At 33.4% G+C, this 20,072-nt stretch overlaps 1 protein-coding gene across 7 annotated transcripts in view; it reads right to left on the bottom strand.

Annotated features, from left to right (window-relative positions):
* wdp (Leucine rich repeat protein windpipe) overlaps positions 1–20,072 on the bottom strand; it is a 68,179-nt gene that overhangs the window by 26,844 nt on the left and 21,263 nt on the right. For all 7 annotated transcript variants that reach the window (XM_070108427.1, XM_070108428.1, XM_014248174.3 and 4 more), the window contains one exon: positions 15,592–15,656. The gene's annotated coding sequence lies outside the window, so the exon portion shown is untranslated. The remainder of the gene's footprint in view (positions 1–15,591; positions 15,657–20,072) is intronic.

Raw genomic sequence — 20,072 nt, 5'->3', positions numbered from 1 at the left:
GCGCTAAGGTTGAGCAACTTTACATATATATATATATGTATTTACTGTCTCAAGAAGAAGAATAGAATTCGCAGAATTGCCAAAAAGAAAATGTTAAGCATATTTAAATAAATTGCCGCAAGCACTCTTCAAAATACACGAAATGTATCTTAGAAATCCACTTACAACTACATTGATACAAGTGCTAGCGTGTATATGTGTGTGTTTTAATACCTACAGAGTTTGATATTCTCGAACTGGCTCTTCATTCATTCCACTTTTCTTTACACTAAATTCACAAACACACACAAAGTGTATATATATATATATCTCATCTGCATTTGCGCAAATTTATTTTGCCACTTAACGTGTCGTCTGCTTAATTCCGCAGCTTTAAAGTGCGTTAGTTTAAATTTTGCATAAAATTTTGTGGCAAACGTGTTCCCAGCACCGAATGTATAATGATGCAGAACTGAAACTAGACTACTTACTTTGTACTTTGTTAGGCAATCTTTTTTACTCATTAATTCATTTCATAATTTTTTTGGGAATTTTTATACAACTCTCATTGAGCATATTAGGACAGCAGAGGCAGCAGGGTGGAGAAATGGTTCAATTTAGCGAAACAGTCGCGTCACTATGAGAACTCGTTTAACCACCACGAAATTGACGGGATTAGGTCAATGTTATTAAAAAGTACAGTTTATATGTATGTATGTGCTTCAAACTCATGTGTCATATGGTTGCTGGCATTGCCAAAAAACAGTTTTTTTCTTTTTAATTTTAAGCTCAGGGTTGGAAACAACCAGGTGTGGTTGTGACAACTTTCAGCTGCTGTTTACGTGTTAGCTTTTTAAAAACGTAGACATAATATACATCTGCGCATGCGCAAACGGAAATCATCAGTTTGATGCGCCGAAAGACCGTTTATACATACAATGAGTATGTGCATACATAAGTATTTCAAAATTGCATTACAGTTATGTATATGGACATTTGGAGGACAACATACACATAGAGACTTTTTTATAAGTATATAATTTTATAGGGATATAGTTGCCAAAGATAATTTCGTATTTATTTGAATAGATTCTGGCAAACGGCAATTAAAAATCGTGTAAATTTATAGTACATATTTCTAAAGCTCGCATTAGGTCATATAACTGATCCCTAAGGTAAAAATCCTATTTGCGGTTTGTGAATGCCAAAAGACCAAATCATACAAATAACAGGTGATCCAGTAGAGGTACATGTTTCAATTGCCTTTTTCGACAGGTCAACCGTTAGTCATGTCAAACTGTCATGTTTTACTTGTTCAGTATTGTTTGGCAACATGCAAAGACTTACGCCTGAACAACGTATACAAATCGTTCAACCTAATTACGAAAATTCTCGTTCTGTAAAGAATGCGTTTCGCGCGCTTCGCTCAAAATATGGTCAACATAATCGGCCTACTGAACATACTATTCGCAAAACTATCACCCATCTTGAGATCCTTTAGATCACCCTTTAGATGTGTCGACAAAGCGCTATTCCCACTATATCATCGAAATGTCTGTGGCTGTGACATCCCAAGTATTTTGACCTAAATTTCGCAAAGATAGCACAGTCAAGAAGGAAATGGTGAAATGTATCTAAATTATAGATCTAAGTATAGATCTAGTTCGATTTCGAAGAGTGGCGAAGAAATTTTCTAAAATTAAAGAAAAATTGACTGTCTGCTTTGTTGTTTTATAACTTTTTGATCTCGATCAAAATATTTTTTAATGGTGGTACACAAAGTCAACATAGACTCCATGTTGGTAGAGCGTAATTGTACTAAGGTTGGTCATAACAAGGCGAAAATTTATTTTACTATAATATACGAATACTAAGTGCCATAAAATTTGTGAATGAATTATGCCATAATACTGACTAATTCGAAATTTTTATTCTACTTTATTTGAAATTAAACTTTTATACTTTAAAAAAACTTTAATTATACCGTATCAAATCGAAACTTTTATCAGAATTTTACTATTTTGTAATGATTTACACTTATTTTATACAATTTTAATCGGGTTCGTAGAAAGTATGGTAACCAAGATGCTTCAACCTTAGTCTGGCGAAAACTGAACAGTGGAGAATAAATTGTCTAGATGTGTCCAACTCTTCTTCACAACTTCGACAAGTTGCGTCCTCCTGCTCTTGAGACTCAGCGCGTGAGTGCCAATGTAACAGTGTCCAGTTAGTGCACCTATTATTGCGGCGATGTGAACCTTGCTAAGAGCTAGCTGTTCAGAGGACTTTATACATTCTACTCTGAGCCAGAAGGCTTTCGCAACCACACAAGTGCTGGTTGCTGACCAACGCTTGCAGAGCCACTGAGCGAGGACTTCGTTTAGTAGCACTTGAAATTAAAGGGATAATGGTAAAGCAGTTTCACGTTTGGTCGGTTACTTCTCGAGGTTTTTATATATCGATAAATGCATGTACCATCTTTTTGAAGCTACCTAATCGTGATATCTAGCCCTAAACCTAGATAATGTACTCAAATACATACATTTTATTGTATTGTATGAACAAAGAACGATGACCAATTGTAAAAAGTCAACTCTACATTTTTACTAAATTGTATTAATTTACCACATTTGCCTTGAGCTTTTAAGAAATTAGAACGAATGTAAAAGATCATATCAATTTTCATAAAAATATATACCTACGAATTTTATAAACCCATTTAACTGCATACAATTCAATTAGACGACATTTGATCAATTTTTATGATCATATATACACACACTTAAAACACATAAAGGTATGTATATAAAATAGCACTGGTAATAAAGAATATTTGAATTGAGTCCAATCAAACGACCTAAAGTCGAACGATAAAGTGCACTCGATCAACGGAACAGAAGGCGGCCTATAAGCGAACACGTGCGGGAACATACGTATGCATGTATGTGTATTGCCATTTAGCAGCAGCGATCGTAATATAAATGATAATTTTACTGATCGCTGATGATCGCTTGCGGCTGCAACTCAGAGGCATTGTGGATGCCACAATAAGCAACCAACAATTGCACAAAAGTGATAATAAAATATAAACGATAAAATATGTGTGTATATAAAAAAAAGTACGTTTGTAGGAGTGTTCACATATACACACGCGCATGCATATATATAGGTAATTAGGTGCAAAAGACATCTCTGATGAGTCGCCGTGTCGCATTACATAAATGAGTTTTAAATGAATTTGCATGCATTGTTGTGGAGGAACTGTTGAGTTGGCACGCCTATTAAATTTCATTTACAACATTTAATTTTTTTTATTATTTTTTTCCCCCTTTTTTTTTACTAGCAGACGTTCAATGTGCAACATGGTGGCTGATGAACTATTTGGTTTGGTCGTTTTGTTGTCATCGTCGCTGACAATTGACCAACCGTTCCATGTTTAATCCAAATCAATTGTGTCGCATTGTATGTGTGTGTAAGTGTGTGTGCGAGTAGCTGGACAATCAATGCATGCATGGCTGCGTGAGCTCTTGGTTGCTGGCCGACTGCAGTTGTGGGAGGCTGGCGGTAGGCGTTTACATATAAGGCAAATGCCTATAGCCACATCCATTTTATCTTATTTTAGTTTTCGAATTTTATTTTTAACTTTGGTTTTTACTATTTTTGTTGCACTAACATCATTCGCATTTGTGTGCATTTATTATGTTCCAGTTTGCCATAGAATTGTGTCTCTGTGTCATGCTTTGTTCGGCTGGTGCGGATATAGCAAATGATCGCCGTAAGGTGAGCAAACTGCAATAAATTGCCTAAGCGGCAAGTGGAGGTTGGTTGTGGCACGATACATTGCAGCAATTGACGCGTGCTATACTGGCAGATACGAATGAACTGTGCATTGTAAATCACAGTTGTTGATTGGAACATGCTTTTGTCAAAGTTGATGTGTGTTGTTGTGCTTAACCAACGGTAGTTTGCATATTTTTATTTCGCAATTGTCGCTATTTTGCATCAATAGTCTGTTCGGAGGCGTTCAGTAATTCAGATGATTTAGAAATCCATGTAACGGGTATACAAATAGAATAACGGTAAGTTTTTGTCGTGTCTCAAACAAAGGAAGGAAAAAGTGAGGCAGCGGAAAATAAGAAAATATACATATTAACCATCTGATCAAATATGACCCGGACTGTTAAAACATCTTCACGTATTTTGATACAGATCTTTATTACCGCCATCAAAATAGCCTCATGAGCAACACAAACATGCTGACGCTTAATCCAAGTTTCCAAACACTTGTTATAATGCTCGGTGGGGATGGCTCTCAGTGCTTTCAGTGAATTTTGTTTTTTTTTTTGGTTTCGACTCATTTTTGGAGCGCCATTCGCTAAATTGTTGGACAGTTACAACATCATATTCATAAACCCACGTTTATTCACCCGTAATGATACGTTTGATGAATATAGAGTCCTTAGCTATATTGTCAAACATCTCTTTTGCGACTTCTACGCGATCGTGGTTTTGCAAAAAATGAGAGATGTTGGCTCCTTTGCTATTTCTTTACTGATTTCTTTCTATTTCTTCTACTTTTTCCATGGTTTCAACAGAGGGTTTCGATGATTTGACGATCTTGACTGAATACTTTGTACCACTCACATATTTGTAGTCGCAATAAAGTATACACTTCAAAACACTTACAAGTATGTGTATAACATTTTCAGCGATTCCGTAGCCGTGATTCTATTGGAAATTCCAAAATTTTAAGCATATTTATTAACATTTAAATCTTTTCCATAGTAAACAGCGCTAGACTAACATTACAAGAACATAAAAAAAAATCTAGGAAAAAATTGAATTAGTTCGGCTTGCGCGGATAGTTTAATCGACCCGTTAGAGAGAAATTTTATCAGATAGTATTATTGATATTGAGTCCATAAAGAAGGCATTCTTACTAAATCCTTCTTCTCTCTGATAACCCAAGAAATCTAAGATTTTATAAGTTCACTAAAAATGTTGTTCAATAAAGATTTATAGACAGATTTAAAATTTTTTATTGAAAAACTGCTTTTCCCTTGGTTATTTGAATTCAAAGAAATAATCGAAATTAACTGGCTTAATTGACTACCACACGATTTTTCTATAAATTTTTAGGTTACTCCATTTCCGCGCTAACATCTCTCTGAACACTGGTATTTGTAACATTTAAATTCAAACTACATATTTCAGTGATCAATTATTCAATTATATAATTAATTAGTGCTGGGTATCGGTCTTCATTTTTCAATATCCAATTAATTTTTGTCTTATTTCTCATGTCATATGTCAATAATTGAATAGCTGACTAAACTGTAGGGACCTAAAACTACTAATACATATTGGAATCCATTCATACTTAATTAAATCTTATGTCACTGAAAATGCACTTAAGTAAATAGAGAGACATAGGCGACTAACGCCGCAATCGCCATCAGTACTGTAAACGCATTTTCAACTCAATTAGAATTAAAGTAATCGTTTTTGTTTTTTCTTTGAAGTTGATTATAGAAAATTAATAAGCAAGAAGGAAATTATTAATAATAGCAGTTATTATGACAGTTTGTTGAGCTGGATAAATAAAAAACTGCTAACAGTAAGGGATATTAATTAAAGCGCTAATAATGAATAAATATGAAAGTGGGGACGAATGAGTTAAATAAAAATATTTCTAGCAAAATTTTAATACGATACAATAAAAAATGATCAAAATAAAATATATAAATTATATATGCATAGAAGTAAATATTTTTCTCTAAGTCCAGTATATAGATATCTAAGCAGCTCGCTTATTTACTAATGCTAAAAGACAAGCAAAGCTATTCATAATTACACCTAGAACTGCCGCATTGAATAAGGTTCTATTGTCGTATTTAAGAAAAATATTCGTATGCACGTCACTGTGATATTAATTTTTCAGCAGTTCAATGCTAATTGACTACAACAGATCAATTAGCACCGCAATGAAGGTCTACCTACCTATCAGGCATTGCAGCTATATATTAAATGCCAGTAAAGTCATAAAGTTGGTGATGTTTAAATTACATCAGCGTAGACTATGAGCACTCGTGTGATGTAGATCGATTAATTTTTATAGAAAAAGTGCTATAAAAATTTGCAAAACAAAAAACAAATGCTGATATGCGGTAGCATACTATAAATATGTTATATTATTTAAAAAAAAAGGCTGGAAACCAACAATGTATGCTATTTAATTTGCTCAAAAGCAACACAAAATATATGTTTTACTTAAAAAAAATTCCTAATAATAAACCCACATAGTACAAAAATAAAAATTCTTGCAATGAAAGCAGACATATACTATATATATATATATTATATAAACTAATATATGGTAAAGTACAAACACATAAATAAAGATCAGACTTCACAACAATAAATTACCACACTAAATAGTTTTGTCAGCGTAAAAGAAATTGAATATGTGGTATTAAACACTTAACTTTGACAGCGTGACATAAAGTGGCATGTTCCGTGATAAATAGCTCACCGAACTAATCAACGTTTTGTCCGTAGGAAACATGTAAACGATATTCGAAAATTTGTCGCTAAGAAATTAGTTACAAAATAAAATAAATATGAAGTATTTGCGTATGACAAAGCCGTTGCCAAACGTCTTAAAATACCTACACCTTTATACATATATATACACCGTTTTTCTTCAAAAGCTGCACCGAAAAAACCAGGCGTGGGTGTGTGTCTAAATGCGGGAAACTGACCACACAAAATATTGCTGACGTGCGTGAGTGATGCGATAATCAGCGATTAGAACCGTGTCTTTCACTGTCATCAAAAATTGTATTGTGTATTTGACAGTTTTTCACACAATAAAATATACAAAATAAATATAAACATTTTTTTATTTTTTAGCAAATTTCGCAAATATTTTTTGTGCGAAAATATCAGCTGATTTCAGGAAATGTCTGCCCACAAGGGTGTTTACTGTTTCCTGCACTAATTTTGTTTTCGTTTTTGTGCTTTGCTGCTTTGGATAATTAACATTTAGAAATAGCTGCTTGTTCATTTAATTCCTGCATTATCTACTTATGACAAACATATATTTATATATAGTACAGCACCCTTGTGTTATGCTTATTCACTACTAATCTGTAAAATGCTTGAGAAAGAAATAAAGTATTTACTACAAGTTTAAGCGACCTTGTCGATAATGCTACTTAGGTATTTATGGAAGCAATTGCGAAATATTTGTTTTTTAAAAAGTGTACTATACTGATGATTTATTCGGTTTCATATACAAATACATATACAGTATAGATTCTTATAAAATTAAAATATTTTAGAATTGAGCGAATTCTTTGTGAAATAGTACTGGTAATTCCCACCTTAGGAGAAGTTCTATAAAAGCACAGCGTTCTAATGAAAAATCAGTTTTATGCTAAGCATTTCAATTTAATTGATTGACTAATCGGATTTGGTTTCGATATTCGCAATAAATGCATAATGCATAGGTCACTTATACAGCAAATGCATGGAAAATGATTTACTCAGAAACAATTAGAATTTAAAATGAATTGGTGACTAAAATAAGAATAAAAACGAATAATTATATAAAAAACATATTATATAGAGAGGAAAAATACACAGGGGTTAAAATTAAGCACATAAAATAAATATATCAATAAAATAATAAACGAAAAAAAAAAACGAATTTCGATTATATCGAAGCTATAATACCCTTTACTGGTGCTTTTCATATAGTACAAAATGTATGAAAAGGATCCTTCTCTTGCAATTGATCGGTCAGTTTATATAGCATCTAAATGTTATAGATAAAAAAAAATTTCAATACAAGGACTTGAGTTAGACCGATCAGTTTGTATGGTACCTATGGTATATGCTATAATGGTTTAATGTCAGCGTTTCCAAGAATAAGCAGCTTCTTGGGAAGAAAAGGACGTGTGAGGATATCTGAAACGCTGAGGGATTAGTTCGCGTGTATACAGATAAAAGGACGGACATAACTAAATCGACTCAGCTCGTCAAGCTGATCATTTATATACAAGTATGTATATATTTTAAAGGGTTTCCTTCGGCGTCTTACAAACTTCGTGATAAAGTTAATGTAACCGCCAAAGCCATGTGCTATATACTATATACTATACTACAATACATACATTTGCATATAACTATTAAAAACATAAATACATTGTATATATGGTATATATATATATACATATATAACACTCTAATAAAAAATCGCTCTGCTTATAATTTTTCATTGCTCAATAATACATCGCAGTAGCAATTTTCATATCAATAAACTAGATCTATTACAAAACTAATATTTTACAGCTGAGATACAAATGAACCTATGTCGGATGTGTATGCACAAGCCTGGCAATTATTTTGACGTACGCTTGACCAAGAACATTTTCAGTTTTTTTTTATTCAATAAAAAAGTGCTATCAAACAATCAAATCAATTACCCGCACAAATTAATCTGTTCTAGACGCACGCCTTTAAACATATACGTACACACATATAAATGGAAGCAGGTTGAGATCAAGTAACCTAGGGTAAGTGTGCTACAAGTGCAACCGCTAATACTTGTATTAAATAGGCAACCATGCTTATACTTCCCTGTAGAAAATTCGTCTTAGATATATTTGCCAAGTAAAGATCGCATGAATAAGACTTTTGATAATAATTTCGATTTTTAAACCACATTTTGTCACAAAAAATACTTTTTTTGGGACGCCGCCCTTTTTTTAAAAATCAAAAATTTGATTTGTCCTCCGACCATTGCATTTGTATTTTCGATTTGAGATAATTTTAAGCAGAAAAGCCTTTTTCACGGTCACACATTATTTTTCTGGGGTTTTCCTGCAGATCGCCTACGGAAGCAAAGGCATCCAAAATTTTTAAAAATTAATCGACGATTATTAATGTGAAAAAATACCTATATTTTACCTCTCGAGAACTTACAAGAGCTGCAAAAACGAACGTATAAGATAAATTATGGCCACAAGACAAAACATTTGCTTGAGTTGCTTTCGACATATTGAAGATTTTTTTTACATAAGAGAAACTCTTATTTCTAAGAGTCAACTTTATGGTATCAGGAAAATATTTTTTCTTTTACTACTCAATAAATAAGATCATGATTGATGGAGAAGCAGTTCAGATTTCAGCATAATTCGTAGAAAAACTCAATGCACATGATATAAAGATATAAGAAACTTTATTATTTTCCAGTTATTTTATTTCATATTTATGCTTATAAGAGCTAGCTTGAACTTTAAGGTATTGCTAGCACTGTGATTCCCTACTGGGTGTATGTAACATAATAACACGTGTATTACATTAACCGCCAGACGCTGAGCTTTATTTACTTACTTAGAATTACTGTTGTTACAACCACGAATGAACGACAATATACTCGTTACAAACATATTTACAAACACACATATATGTAATTTGAAAGTTTCGGATGCCAGCGGTGACTTTACGACCTTGAACTAGACACAATTCAAAATTAGAAAACAGAAATATAAATAAATTAAGAATAGAAATGATGTAAAAATACATACATATACATACATATAATATAAAAAATTCAACCACAAACGAATCAGCTCAGTGACACTGCTGACAGCTTAGTTAGGGCGTAATTGCAGCGATAGACAGACATAGACATCAGCAGATGAGTAGAGACGGACGGACGAACCGGGCAAGCTGCTGGCGGGAAATGATGATTGAAATGTGGCGTCTGTGCGGGCGGATGTGCGAAGACGAAACGGAACTGATCTGCTGCGCAAATGAACCGCAACGCTGCAATCACAAACGGCTCGCTCGCCCGGCGAGAAAGTGTTGAAATTTTGCGCTTGATGATGATGCCGGCAAACGCCGACGCCACATTACACAAAACCGGAAATGTGCACAAATGCACATATGTATGTGTGTGACTGCGTGTTTGCACAGCTATTTCATTAGCGTTTGTGAAATAATAAAATAGCCGAAACGACAAAGCCAAAAAATAGCAAAAATGAAGCGCCTACTTGACACAACAGTCGACGGGCATTTATAAGCTGCGTTGCTCGCTGTTACTGGCAATTGAGTCAGAAGTTCATTTTTGCTAAATATTTTGCAATTGTCATTGCTATGCACTTATGCCCCTAGGCGAATGCCAAGCCATGTTACTGCAGCGACAGTATAAACACACACACACATTAACGTTTGCGTGGCACTGACAGACAATGTTGATTGCCCTCAGCTGTGATGTGCGCTGCAACAACTGTGCAATTTTTGTGTTGCAATAATTGCGGCGGTGTATGAAAAAAGATACATACATACATATATAAAATGGCAGGGGCTAAAAAACGATTGCGCATATTTATGTTGGCGCATTTTGATGTATGCAAAGTAGACATTGTAGTCTATTGATAGGCAGACGTGCCTACACGCAGCCAGGGAGTTATGTGACGGGCATTGCGTAGCGCTTTATGCTGCACAACAAACAATGGACGTGAGGCAAGGCCTGCACGGCAGCCGAGGCAATAATATGAGACCAGTTGTTAAAACTATCGAAATAAGGTGCAATGGGCTTACTATTACTATTCGATATGCTAGTTAGTTGAGTATTGTTTACGTTAGGATGTTTCCGATATTGTTAATTTTGAAACTGTTTAACTCATTTAGGAATCTTAAGGCCATAAAGAATACAAATAAAAAAATTTAGTTTAGAGGTCTACATACATAGAACTTCAAAAATTGTCTTAATAGCAATGCTATTAGTTTATAGGAAGTAATTTAGAAGCGAATTGCATTAAATTTTTTTGTGTCATTTCATTTTGTATGGTGAGATTCATTACATGCTGACATCAGTCTTTTGCTATCATCTTTAAATCTGCCAAACTGAAACATTGTGCGACAAAATATTTTGTTGGGAGATTGAAGCCTTGCCTTGGACATTCATACATGCCAAATTTCGTGAAGATATATTGTCAGTTAAAAAAGTTTTCTATAAAAAGGCCTGATATTGATCGTTCTATTTGATCATTTAATATGTACTTTATAGGATCTGCAACGTTGCCTTCTGTGTGTTACAAACATATTATATTATACTTAAAAATATCCAAAACTATTTTAAATAAAATTCGCTTATAAAAAAGACGACCAACGCTAATGCACGTAGTAATAAAAAAAGACCTCAGTGCTCATTGCATATTAGCCATATGCGCTCGGACAGTAATTACTGCCTGGCAGTTGCATGCAAAATTATAAGTTGTATGCCACTACTTCCAATGCACTCAAGCGCTTTTACATAAATATTTTATAAAATTGGGATTTTTTGCATTCAAACATAAAAAATGCAACGATAATAACAAAAGACACACGCCTGTAGCTTGGATAAACAGTGCGTGCTGCAACTTCAACATCAGCAACTCAATGCTAATTGTTGGCTTGCTATACAACAAAATTGAGTATACAGCACAGCACAGAATGTCTACAGGGAAGAAAACAACAACAACAAAAAGTATTTAAGACAGATGACTATAGAATTATAAAATGAGCTGATGATTACCCTAACAATATGGTGTTATGAAGTAAGAAGCGAGCAGAAAATAATTAGTTTTGATATTATCATAATATTACTCCATTGCAACTACCAAGAAAATTTTAGATTTTTTTTGAAATATGCATTAGAGTTGAAACTTAAGAGTATTGCTTTTAGATTGTTTACAAGTAACTTAAGTTAAAACCGATTTTAGTATAGCGAAGATATCATATGAATTTTCTGATAAGACGAGCTTTTGAGTCTCTCAGAGTTTACTTAGATCCTATCTTATGAAAACCGATAGGTACTCATTAAAAAATTACACGACTTCCAGCCGAACAAATAATCTGTAATGACCCTACTTGAAAAGAGATCTAGCTTAATAGTGGAGCAGTCAGTACGTGGTAAAAAGCTGGTAGGAGTAATCATATAAAAGCGATGGTTCCGTTCCGAAGGTAGGCTGAAAACTACATGAAGATATTTTGTCAAATAAAAAAGTTTTTAAGAAAGTTGCTTAGATCTTTAAAAATTAATAGTGTTATTGATAGTTCAATGTGTCAATCAATATTTGGTTTCCGAGGCTTAGACAAAATTATAACATCGTAATACTTTAAAAGCAACAGTTTTCGGTGAATGTTTTATTGATGCGAAATATTACTGATAACGCACTTGATCTACGTACATTTAGTTTAAGTAGAGCCAATTAAATGAAACTTCGAGGATGGTTAGTTCTCACTCGGGTTGGCGAATACTCGCAGAGACTTGGAGCTACAGGAAAATTAGCGCAGTAAAGTTAACAAGTTAGGTTAGGTTAGGTTATATTGGCTGGCTGTTACGACAGATGTAGACCCACCGATCCTCTGTAACGCAAAATGGAGGTCCAGTTTAACGAATTCGAGCTGAAGTATTCTTCATACCGAATTTTAAAGCGTTTTGCGCTCTTTAAAAAAAAAAAAGACTTAATAGCTAATTTTGATACTTCATCCAGTCCTTTGAACCGTGAAGCTCGACTTTTATATAAGGCCGGATATAATCGGAAAGGTGCTCCAGCGGCTCTCTTCTGTCTACATCTCTACACTTTCTGCGCATATCTTCGTTACTAATGCCCTTCGGTTCGCATGTGATGCCAGTAAGTTGTGACCTGTCCTTTTGCCAATAACCGTCCTGAAATCTTTTTGAGACCGTGTGCACATGATCTCATGATCTTGGCGTTCTTGCATGCCCTTAAGGTATTTCATCTCACCCCTATCCGTCTGACTTCCCTTAAGCAAATTTCCTTGTATATCGTTATTAGCGACTTGTACTAGCTCGGCACCCAGACGGATAGTATTTTTGACAATCTCATTAGCTATTTAGTTTCCTCAAATCCCTTTATGACCTGGAACTCAGAATATATAGATCTAAGTATAATTTCCGTATTTTTGCTTTAAAAATATGTCTCTTAATTTATTAAACCTCCATTAAATCCAACAATCGACACTTTATTATACACAATGAAAGTGATTTTATATTTAGGTAGTTGTGCCCATCGCGATCATGCTACCTAATGGACTACCATTCAGTATGTAAATATCGAACGCCCAACATGCTTGGTGGCCTACATTAGCCCACTTGCTTGATTACAATGCGAGTGCCACTAGCTTTTAGAGAAAAAATTCTTCAATTGCAATTCATGGCTACAACACCAACTAAGTACTGCCAATTGTAATTTGCCCTCGAGGCGAAACTTTAAGTAGTCGACGGCGTTGTGACTTGCCGCACATGTTGCCCAAAAGTGAGACGGTCCAAGCCATCAACTTGTGAACACGTGCGCGCCAAACGAATTGAAAGACATCGCCTATACACAACTACATCTGTAAGTGCGTGTACACGAGTATAAAACTAGCTTCTTTGGAGCAAACACAATTGACGGAGGGGAGACATGCAACCGGCAGCCGCCGGCGAAGTGTCAAAAGTGCCGACAAAAGTGGAAAATCGTGCAATCAATGCTGCAAATGCAATCGAAATGGAAAAGTAACAGTGAAGTGTCAGTTTGTTGGCGTACAATGGCAGCGCTGGTAGAGCGTGCGGGCGAAAACAGTTAGCAAGCGATAGTTAAAAGTGCCGGTAACAGTAAAAGAGCCAAATGTACTTGCACGTACAGCTCGTAGAGTTTGAGTCACTTGACAATTTATCGGCCAATCTGCAGGCACTTACACAAACTGCGAATTAGTTATATATACAATATATATGTATGTACATATATAACTGCGAAGCGAAGGTGTGCAAAAGTAACGAAATAACGAAGACACAAGCTCACACTCTGCTACGCCCAAAACGCCCAACAAATGGGCAAATAAAAAACTCAACAAAACAAACAATCAAGCCAGCTGCAATGAAATAAACGCGGCAATTGCACTGGCGGGATTACAGGCGACTGATAAGCGCTCCACCAGTTAGCCAATATCAATAGACAAAAGTCAGGTTTTGCGCCAAGTGTAGCAACATTGTAGCTCACCTGCAAGAGCGCAACACACCGATCAGCTCGTTGTTGCCTGCCAATGCCACTTGACTGCTGCAGACCGCCTATTGCAAATGTCAATGTCAGCCTTGACAGCTGCGCTACCTTGCAGAGCTGCAAAACAGATTGCCGATTTTATTGATCGGCGAAACTTATCTATGAGATACTTTTACCAATTTCGGTTAGACAGCACGACGGCTTAGTTGGATTGCTTGCATGAGCTACCACTAGCCTTAACAGCAACAACTAGGCGCAAAAGCCCACCACACCAAGCGCATGTAAATATATATTTGAGTGTGTGTGTGTGTGCGTGTTGCTAAAGCGCAATTCAACGATCGTTTGTCGATTCAAATCGATCAAGTTATGAATGCCCAAAAGCGCCGGCCGGCTTCAAGACACACACTGGGGTAAGCGGCAAAAAAAAGCGCCAACAACTTGTTTTGACGTTTCATTGTGCTGCGTTTTTTATTGTTGGCGGTTTATGTTATTTCTTATTTCTCACTTGTCGCACAAGCTGCAGCTATTCAACTGCCTAGCAGCTTGTGTGCTGCTATCATTGACGCTGTCAGTGGCGGCGATTTGACTTTGGTTGTTGACTGTCGAGTGTCGTTAGTATTTGAGGCATTGCGTCGCGCTGATGACTTACGTTGCTGTCTCACGGATGGATGTTTTTGCGCATATTCTGAACTGGTTTGGAAATTTACTCACAATTGTGTGTCTCAATGTTTATATAGACATACATATATATATATATACATACTTGCTCATACACGCATGTCTTTTTTGTGCGAATTTCATATCGCCTGATCTAGCCTAATGAAGATCGTGACTAAATTGGTGCTCTTGAAATTGACATTAAAGTAATGGCGTTAAACTCACTCGTATATTTCGCTTTTTGTTAAAATTATTCATGGTTAAACGATTATAGCTTTATGTACGAAATAACTGTGCTTTCTAATATTTAATTTTATCTTGCTTAGACTACTTATTTTTCAGAGATATAAATGTGAAGACTATAAGAATGACACAAAGAGTTCAAAAAGAGATACATATGTTTTGTTAAAGTCAAAGAACTTTCCGTGTGAATTTTAAATAGAATAGAAGTGGTTTTCAAAAGTTCATAGTATTTTTGAAAAATTCCACATTTTCGATATAGCGGATGCAGTAAATACTCTTGCCTTATTAAAAATTTATCAAAATCTGTAAAACATGTTTAAGAAAAAATTTTACGAAGAAAAAAAGATACAACCTACGACTGGGACGTAAATTACGTAATATTGTATTTCTTTGTTCGGATGACAAATCTTTACATATTGCGAAAATAAAGTACGATTTTATAATGGGAGTTAAATGTTTAATAACATATAACAGTAAAAATGCGCATAAAAATATAGAGTAAATATAATATGGCAACAATTTTACTTTGGCAATTATGCCTCGTGGATATAAAATTTAATTTACGTTAAAATTAATTGAATTAATCACCAATTAATTGAATTATTTCCATGAAGTATTTTTCTTTACCACAGTGAATTTACAATTATTCACTTACCTTTTAAATGGTGAAAAGGCCGAGACGTATTTCCTTTTTAAGCACAGATGTCAGCTAATCAAATTCTATAACGAAAAACAAGGAAGAAAAAGTTTCAGTAATAGATTAAATAACGTTATAAAACATATTTATAATTTAGTCATATTAATTCCTTATGTTCCGTTTATCAGTTTTTATTCTTTAACTCTGCTCGAGTTAAATGGCTCCGATTACGTCGACTTCTATCAGTATAAATTTACTTAATTTTTAAATTTAAGTATAAATTTTATTAAACACCGTAAAAAATAAAACACACAATCAAATGAAACAAATTTTAAATTAAGGTGTTATATCCATTTTTATGTTTTTTTAAATCGTAAAGTCGTTTGCATATATGGAATGCACATATATTAAAATAATCTACGAAAATTTGAAGTTGATCCGGCAAAGAGTTTCGAAGATATGAGCGTATTTGTGAGAATTCTTCAACTTGCTGTAATCGGCTCCTAAAATTTAAACGCGTTTTAACGAAAGGCTTTTTTCAATGTCGGTGAGGAAAATTTCTGCGAAACTGCTGGACCGATTGACTTCAAATTTCATACGACAATATATTATTAATTAATAACAATATAGTTGTCTGATAATGATCGAAGAAATAAGATTTTTTCACAAAAACGATTTTTTTGTGGAACCGGCAATTTTCTCAATAATCTAAATTTGGACTAATCTTTCGATTATTTTTATTCATTGTTATAATAATTTTTTTTTTTTTTTTGTTTTAGTATTCGAGAATTATTTAAGTAGAAACATCTAGCTCACTGCCAGAAACCTTTTGAATTTGACCCCTTAGTGGATGAAAATTAATGGCATACTTCTTTCGCTAATTCGTATTTCAAATCAAGAGAATGAAAATCAATTAACCGTGGGCCAATTGAATTTTGGAACTCATTAATATGTACATGTTCAGATTTTTATTATATTGACAAAACGAAAAATTTCAGTTTGCACACTTAAATACAGTAATGTAATATATAAATGTACGTATCAGTTAAATGTCATAAATATAAACATGAATTACGTTATATTATACTTCTCTGAGAGCTGTCAATAAAACGTACAAATTTTACCTAGAAAAGTCTAATAAATGAATGACTTTAAGGAAATCGGCCTAAGCTTTCATACCTGTTAATAATGTATAGAGGTGTATGTACATTAGGGTGGAGCGACAAAAAATTTTTTTCGTCTTAGCCTCGGTGTAAAATCTGTAGATTTTCAATAAAGAAAATTTTTGGCATTTAGTTGCAAAGTAAATTTTCGAGTTGAAATTTTTAATTCGTAAAAAAAAGTGTTCTAGAAGCTGTGGAGAGTCCTCTTTCCAATTAAAATTTATCAGCCTTAAAAATTTTTTTGTAGTCATTATTGCAGTTAAAAAAATTGTCTTAAATGACCACATGCTTTCCTTAAGCGTTTACATAAATTTTTAGTCAAAAACCGTCAAATTCGTTATATATTATATAAACGTGAAGAGTTAAACCAAAAATTATTATTTTTTGTCCAAAAAAATTTTAACTCGAAATTTACTTTAAAACTGAGTGCGCCGCCTCTAGGTGTTAAATTTTTTTTTTTTTGCCAAAAATTGTCTGTTTTTATAATCTACAAATTTTACCCCCAGGCTAAGCAATAAAATTATTTTTTTTTTCGCTCCACCCTAATGTACATACCAGTATGTGCTGTGCCTTTGGCTTATTTGGCCAATACAAGTACTATTCATTGACTAAAATTATCAAATAAAAAATATTAACGCATTTACAACTTAATTTGTATTCATATGCAGAACCAATATCAGAACTTAGTTCGCTGGAAACACGTATGTATGTATGTTCGTTGGTGTGTAGAAGTGCATTTCTATGTATATATGCTTTAAGTGAAAGCCAATTCTATTCTAGCAAAGCAATTAAATAGAATATAAAAATGTACACCGTGTACTGGGAAACACATACATAACAACCTACTAAGGCAGGCGGGAATTTACGAAGCTATGCAAGAAAACATGGAATAATTAGATATGAGTACAGGTAAGGCACGTGATTGCATTTAAATGCATGGAAATTAATATTTAATATTTCATATTAATTCTGGATATGCAGTGCAGACAAAAGAGAAAAAATTGTATGTAAATGTGTTTAATAAAGCAAAACAATCATTTTCCAATGCAATTGCTGTAATATCTAGGGGGCTAGGCATATAAAGGCAATAACACAAATAAGTTTGAAATGTAAAATTTTAAATTATAAATATATTCAATACATTAGAATAATAAATTTCAGAGGCGCTTTCACCTAGCGTGAAATTGAAAAAAAAACGATTTTTTCATAATTCGATAGGTTATATCTTCAAAAACAACATATTAATATTTTAAATGGATATTTAAAATAGTTTTTGAGTAACAGTTTTCTAAAATATAGCCGCATAGCTTAATTAACTTATTTAGTTTATCTTTTATTCCGATCATTATCAAATGTTTTCTGCATGTTTTGTAATAGTCTCTTGATCTACCAAGCTTTTGATCTGATCAATTTTGCAGGCCAAAAACGATCAAAATTGGAGATAAAATTCAATTTGCATTTCAAACGCCACCATTTTGTAAATTTTTGATTTTGTTTTCGACCGTAGGTCATTGTACGCACAATGTCTTCTAGTTAAGAATTTTTTATTTTTTGGGATTCATTCCCAAGAAGGCCGGAACCGAGGGGATAGAGGGTAACTTTTTATCTCTAACTAATATGTTTAATTTTTTTTTTTTCAAAAACTGATTGTATGTTCTTAAAATATGTATAAATAATCCCCTATACTTTTAAAACCATTGGCAAAGTAGTTTTTCTTTTCCACAAATATCGATTGGCACACTAGGGACCACCCTTAAAATATAATGGAAACATATTAAAATTAAAAATTTCATTTGAAATATAATATTTTTCCCTTCATTTATTCATTATATCATATAAAAATAAATATGGGCAAAATTTTAAAATCTAGCTTTCAGCCACTTGCAACATTTTGTTTCATTAAAAGCTAAAGAGTAACAGAAATTATTATTGTATATAATATTCGCATTTTTAGTTTCATTTTATTTTTTACTGTTTTTTTTATAGCACTGATGACTGTGGGAAAAATGTTCGTGAATATCGCCAATATAAAAATTTAATGCACACATGTGAGTGAATTTGCATGCAAAGAATGGCAGAAATAATTGAATTAAAACAGAAATATGCCAATGGAATGAAACAATGATTTGCTATGATCACTTATATTGCTACTCGTATGTGCAATGTATGTATGAGTGTGTGTGGTTTTCGCACTTTGCTTGTAATTTGTCTGCCGCAGTTTTAGCACACACATACAGATGTACATACTTGTAGTATGGCAACAGGCAGCGCATAAATGCTTTGCGTAATTGTGGCGTGAAAACGCAGTTAATGTTGCAACTCAATGCAAGAGAAATAAAAACCAAGAAATAAGAAAACGCAACCGCAAGTAAAACGTAATACATATGCGGTATGCACACGTCAGTGTCTAAGAGTGGAAATTTTTTCATGCATTTGAAAAAAAGGAAAACAAAAATGTTTCTTGAATATTATTTGGTTCAACTGACGAGACCAATAATTCTCAATTTAAATTTAAATTTTTAATTTAATTTAATTTAAATTAAATTTTTTTTTGTAGTATTTCGATAGTTTATATATTAAAAAAAAACTCTCTAGAATTAACTATTTGCAAATTTATGTATATTTTTAATCTTACAGAAAGTAAAATAGCTGATTATTGGTTCATACAATATTTGTACTTATCAAGAATCCGTCGTTGTTTTAGTTGTCAGATGATCCCAAGGAAATAAATCATGATGACGAGGACGCGACGTGTTTTTTTTTTTGCTTCCTGTATTTCAAGAGCTAATAACTACATGTATTTTTTTTTAGTTAATATGTGTGCTCTTGAGATATGAAAAAGTAAATGATAAAAACAATAATATTAAATATATCGATTTTTTTATCATGCCTATCGTAATTCGGGCCTCTAGACTAGAATACCTCCTTAAAAACAGATTTATTTACTTACATGCGAGCTATGGCACAATATTTAATATTTGCTAAAATTCTTAATTGAAGTCAACTAATCTCCATGAGTTATCACATTTCTAGTATATATGTTATACATTTATTTTTACATTTAAAGCAATTGTTTATATAAAATTTATATAAATTTGTTTAAAATTTATATTATTTTTTGCTGCACTTTGGCATATGCAATAATTACAAATTTTATTACGTGTGCTGCTGCTGCTGGTGTTAGTAGCGATTGTGGGTCAATTAAAGCACATCTTCGCGTTATGCACATGCGCAACTGGCATTAGACACAACGAATAGGCAAGCGCAAGTGTTTTGCAATCGGAACACAAAGTGAAATACAAAAATATTATACATATGGACACAGCTACAATAATA

The sequence above is a fragment of the Bactrocera oleae genome, chromosome 4 (genome assembly GCF_042242935.1).
Source record: "Bactrocera oleae isolate idBacOlea1 chromosome 4, idBacOlea1, whole genome shotgun sequence".
In the NCBI taxonomy this organism is placed as follows: Eukaryota; Metazoa; Arthropoda; class Insecta; order Diptera; family Tephritidae; genus Bactrocera; species Bactrocera oleae.
The sequence above is the reverse complement of the archived record's forward strand: the minus strand, read 5'-3'. Positions and strand labels throughout refer to the sequence as shown.